The following is a 6,103-nucleotide window of genomic DNA, read 5'->3' on the forward strand; positions in this document are numbered from 1 at the left end:
ACACCTGGAGATCACTGATCTATTCTCCCTCATTATACCTTTGTTACTTTGAAAGTGTCATAACAAGAAGATAATGAACTATGCAACATTTTGTGTTTGGCTTTCTTCACTTAACATAATGCCCTTGCAATCCACTGAAGTTATTGTGCTTTGTTCACAACTGTTCACATCCATTCATCCATTCCATTGTATGAATACACTAGACATTTTTTAATCCAATTACCTATTATGGGACATTTTTAAAGGTTTCTTCACTGCTCTTATGATTCACAATTTTTCCCCCATTTGAGATTTGTATTTTTCTAGTTATTTGAAATGATTTTATCTTAAACTATTTAGCTTATTAAATACATGTGGAATTAGTTCAGCAAGTGATATATTACAGATACAATTTTTTTTTCATGCAAATAGTTAAATGTTTGAACCACTCGATAATTACTCCACTTCTGAGCCTTTGATCATTAGTGTAGACTTTGTGATCTGGTAACCATTTCAGTATTCTTGCATTGAGAACCCCATGAAGAGTATGAAAAGGCAAAAAGCTATGACACTGAAAGATGAAAACCCCAGGTCATTAGGTCCCCAGTATGCTACTGGAGAAGAGTGGAGAAATAACTCCAGAAAGAATGATGAGGCTGAGCCAAAGCAAAAACAACGTGCAGTTGTAGATGTGACTGATGATGAAAGTAAAGTTCAATGCTGTAAGGAAAAATATTGCATAGGAACCTGGAATGTCAGGTCCATGAATCAAGGCAAACTGGAAGTGATCAAACAGGAGATAGCAAGAGTGAACATAAACACTCTAGGTATCAGTGAACTAAAATGAACTGGAACGGGTGAATTTAACTCAGATGACCATTGTATCTACTACTGTGGGCAAGAATCCCTTAGAAGAAATGAAGTAGCTCCCATAGTCAACAAAAGAATACAGAAGATTTCAGTACTCAGATGCAATCTCAAAAATGACAGAATAATCTCTGTTCATTTCCAAGGCAAACCATTCAATGTCACAGCAATCCAAGTCTATGCCCCAACCACTAATGCCAAAGAAGCTAAAGTTGAATTGTTCTGTGATGACCTACAAGACCTTCTAGAACAAATACCAAAAAAAGATGTGCTTTTCATCACAGGGAACTGGAACGCAAAAGTTGGAAGCCAAGAGATACCTGGAATAACAGGCAAGTTTGGTCTTGGTGTACAAAATGAAATAGGGCAAAGGCTAACAGAGTTTGCCAAGAGAACACACTGATCATAGTAAACACACTGAGCATAGCAAGCACCCTCTTCAAACATCACAAGAGACAACCCTCTACACATGGACATCACCAGATGGTCAATACTGAAATTAGATTGATTATATTCTTTGCAGTCAAAGATTGAGAAGCTTGACACAGTCAGCAGAAACAAGTCCGGGAGCTGGCTGTGGCTCAGATCATGAACTCCTTATTGCCAAATTCAGAATCAAATTGAAGAAAAGTAGGGAAAACCACTAGACCATTCAGGTATGACCTAAATCAAATCCCTTATGATTATACAGTGGAAGGGATGATTAGACTCAAAGGATTTGATCTGGTAGAGTGCCTGAAGAACTATGGGCAGAGGTTCATAACATTGTATAGGAGGCAGGGACCAAAACCATTCCCAAGAAGAAGAAATGCAAAACGGCAAAATGATTGTCTGAGGAAGCCTTACAAATAGCTGAGAAAAGAAGAGAAGCTAAAGGCAAAGGAGAAAAGGAAAGATATATCCATCTGAATGCAGAGTTCCAAAGAATAGCAAGGAGAGATAAGAAAGCCTTCCTCAGTGATCAGTGCAAAGAAATAGAGTAAGTAAAGCAACAGAATGGGAAAGTCTAGAGATCTTTTCAAGAAAATCAGAGATATCAATAGAATGTTTTATGCAAAGATGGGCAAAGTAAAGGACAGAAATGGTATAGGTCTAAAAGAAGCAGAAGATATTAAGAAGAGGTGGCAAGAATACACAGAAGGACTATACAAAAAAAGATTTTAATGACCCAGATAACCATGATGGTGAAATCACTCACCTAGAGCCAGACATCCTGGAATGTGAAGTCAAGTGGGCCTCAGGAAGCATCACTGCGAACAAAGCTAGTGCAGGTGATGGTATTCCAGTTGAGCTATTTCAAATACTAAAAGATGATGCTGTGAAAGTGCCGCACTCAATATGCCAGCAAATTTGGAAAACTCAGCAGTGGCCGCAGGACTGGACAAGGTCAGTTTTCATACTAATCCCAAAGAAAGGCAATGTCAAAGAATGTTCAAAGTACTGCACAGTTGCACTCATCTCACACGCTAACAAAGCAATGCTCAAAATTCTCCAAGCTAGGCTTCAACAGTACATGAACCGAGATCCAGATGTTCAAGCTGGATTTAGAAAAGGCAGAGGAACCAGAGATCAAATTGCCAAAATCTGCTGGATCATAGAAAATGCAAGAGTATTCCAGTAAAACATATACTTCTGCTTCATTGACTATGCCAAAGTCTTTGTGTGGATCACAACCAACCATGGAAAATTCTTTAAGAGATGGGACTACCAGACCACTTTACCTACCTCCTGAGAAATTTGTAAGCAGGTCAAAGAAGCAACAGTTAGAACCAGACATGGAACAATGGACTGGGGTTGTCTGTTGGCGTACTTGAAGGCTGTATGTTGTCACCCTGTTTATTTAACTTATATGCAGAGTAAAAAATGTGAAATGCCAGGCTGGAAGAAGCACAAGCTGGAATCAAGACTGCTGGGAGAAATATCAATAACCTCAGATATGCAGATGACACTACCCTTATGGCAGAAAGTGAAGAACTAAAGAGCCTCTTGATGAAAGTGAAAGAGGAGAGTGAAAAAGCTGGGTTATATAAACCTCCACATTAAAAAAAGGAAGATCATGGCATCTGATATCATCACCTCATGGCAAATAGATGGGGAAACAATGGAAACCCTGACTGACTTTATTTTTTTTGGCTCCAAAATCACTGCAGATGGTGACTGCAGCCATGAAATTAAAAGATGTTTGCTCCTTAGAAGAAAAGCTATGAGCAACCTAGACAGCATATTCAAAAGCAAAGACATTACTTTGCCAACAAAGTTCCATCTAGTCAAAGCTGTGGTTTTTCTAGTAGTCATGTATGGATGTGAGTTGAACCATAAAGAAAGCTGGGCACACCAAAGTATTGATGCTTTTGAACTGTGGTGTTGGAAAAGAAGCTTGAGAGTCCCTTAGACTGCCAGAGGATTAAGCCAGTCCATCCTAAAGGAAATCAATCCTGAATATTCATTAGAAGGGCTGATGCTGAAGCTGAAGCTCCAATATGTTTGCCACCTGATGCAAAGAACTGATTCATAGGAAAAGATCCTGATGCTGGGAAAGACTGAAGGCAGGAGGAGAAGGGACGACAACCACCTCAAAGGATGAGATGGTTGGATGGCATCACTGATTCAATGGACATGAGTTTGAGTAAACTCCAGGAGTTGGTGATGGACAGGGAGCCTGACCTGCTCAGTCCATGGGGTCGCAAATAGTTGTTCACGACTGAGTGAATGAACTGACTGACAGAAACTATTAAAATGATGCATGTTTTATTGAGAGTTCTTTATTTCAACATTCACATTGATTTTAAATCAGTAAGTAAAATTTCTTAGAAAGATGAAAGAATTTTTAATGTCTGATCCTAAATTTAACTATAAATAAAGGAAAAATACACACTATAGAAAATGGTCTCAAAATTTTTAAATTCATGTTCCACGCTTATTTCCTTTCCCTTTATCATACATAATACCAGTGCAGACTATCACCCAAATCATTTTACTCTTGAAATTTCAAAGTGGTCATAAAATTCAAGGCAACAAATCTAAGCAGAGTTTCCTCATTTTGTTTGTTAATAAAGTTATCTAAAGATTGAGGGCAGGAGGATAAGAGGGCGACAGAGGATGAGATGGTTGGATGGCATCACCAACTCAATGGACATGAGTTTGAGCAAACTTCGAGAGCTAGTGAAGCACAGGGTAGCCTGGAATGCTGCAGTTCATGGGGTCACAGAGCTGACATGACTTAGCCACTGAACAAGAATAAAAGTTATGTAATTAACTTTACCTTATAATTTGTAGGAGAATCACAAATTAATGTGTATGTTAAAATATGCTCTGTCACTTCAGTTCAGGTCAGTCACTCAGTCGTGTCCGACTCCTTGCGACTCCATGAATTGCAGCACGCCAGGCCTCCCTGTCCATCACCATCTCCCGGAGTCCACTGAGACTCACATCCATCGAGTCGGTGATGCCATCCAGCCATCTCACCCTCGGTTGTGCTCTGTCACTAGTAGATTTTTATATGACTCTTTCACTCTGATTCTACTCCTCATTTATATCCCAGATGAACTTCAAGGGAAAATCTTTCATTTTCCTTTGAAATGCTCTGTCAAATTTCTCATTTTGCTCCACAGTCAAATGACGTTTCCAATCGCCAATGGTACCTAGTGGGACAAGCACATGAAAAGCACCTGAGTAGGCAGGTAGCACAGTCAGCACCAACATTTTCTACAATCCACTTAATCTCTTCTTCAAGCCAAGCTAAGTATTTATTAGATTTCCACAGGATTTTATCTTATTTCCCTTTCACAATTGTGAGCTAAGAAAACTTTGCATGCAGTAAACACTGAAAATAGAGTTATAGTTCACTTCCTTATCTGTTTGACTTCCACCAACTATTACCATTAAATTATAACCTTTCTCTAGAAAACCCTGGGAGGGATTGGGGGCAGGAGGAGAAGGGGACAACAGAGGATGAGATGGCTGGATGGCATCACTGACTCAATGGACTTGAGTCTGAGTGAACTCCAGGAGTTGGTGATGGACAGGGAGGCCTGGAATGCTGCAATTCATGGGGTCGCAAAGAGTCAGACACAACTAAACGACTGAACTGAACTGAACCGAAAATATTAAAACATCTAAGTATGTTTTACTAAATTTCGTGCACCATGCTAAGCAAACTACACCCATCATGTAGTATAATTCTTAGCAAAACTCTTCAAGTTAAGTATTTTTCCATTTGTAAAATAGAGAAAAATGAGACCCAAAGATTTTAAATAATGAAATCAATATCACAGAGGGTATCCTGAGCTGTTATTTCTGCAGTTTTACTTGATGGAAGATTGAAACCATTATTAAATCATTTTTTAATTAAGATTAACATTTGGTACCTTTAGGTATCAGATTTTCTACTGTAAATATTATTGTTGGCATTGGTAAGAGTAAAAACAAGCTCTTACAGGCATGAGAAATGCTTTACACAGTTGAGCAACAAGAAATGAAAATCAATAATAAATGGGAAAAGAGAAGCAGCAGTGATTTTTTTAGATAATCAGTATCTATAGCAATTTCAGTAAAATAACTTTACATAATTAAGAATATATGTTCATCAGCATAATGTAAGTTATGTATACATTCAGTTCAGTTCAGTCGCTCAGTCGTGTCCGACTCTTTGCGACCCCATGAACCACAGCACACCAGGCCTCCCTGTCCATCACCATCTACCAGAGTTCACCCAGACTCATGTCAATCAAGTCAGTGATGCCATCCAGCCATCTCATCCTCGGTCGTCCCCTTCTCCTCCTGCCCCCGATCCCTCCCAGCATCAGAGTCTTTTCCAGTGAGTCAATTCTTCGCATGAGGTGGCCAAAGTACTGGAGTTTCAGCTTCAGGATTATTCCTTCCAAAGAAATCCCAGGGCTGATCTCCTTCAGAATGGACTGGCTGGTTCTCCTTGCAGTCCAAGGGACTCTCAAGAGTCTTCTCCAACACCACAGTTCAAAAGCATCAATTCTTTGGCACTCAGCCTTCTTCACAGTCCAACTCTCACATCCATACATGACCACAGGAAAAACCATAGCCTTGACTAGATGGACCTTAGTCGGCAAAGTAATGTCTCTGCTATTGAATATACTATTTAGGTTGGCCATAACTTTTCTTCCAAAGAGTAAGCGTCTTTTAATTTCATGGCTGCAGTCACCATCTGTGGTGATTTTGGAGCCCCAAAAAATAAAGTCCGACACTGTTTCCACTGTTTCCCCATCTATTTGCCATGAAGTGA

Source organism: Ovis aries, chromosome 8 (genome assembly GCF_016772045.2).
Source record: "Ovis aries strain OAR_USU_Benz2616 breed Rambouillet chromosome 8, ARS-UI_Ramb_v3.0, whole genome shotgun sequence".
Classification (NCBI taxonomy): domain Eukaryota; kingdom Metazoa; phylum Chordata; class Mammalia; order Artiodactyla; family Bovidae; genus Ovis; species Ovis aries.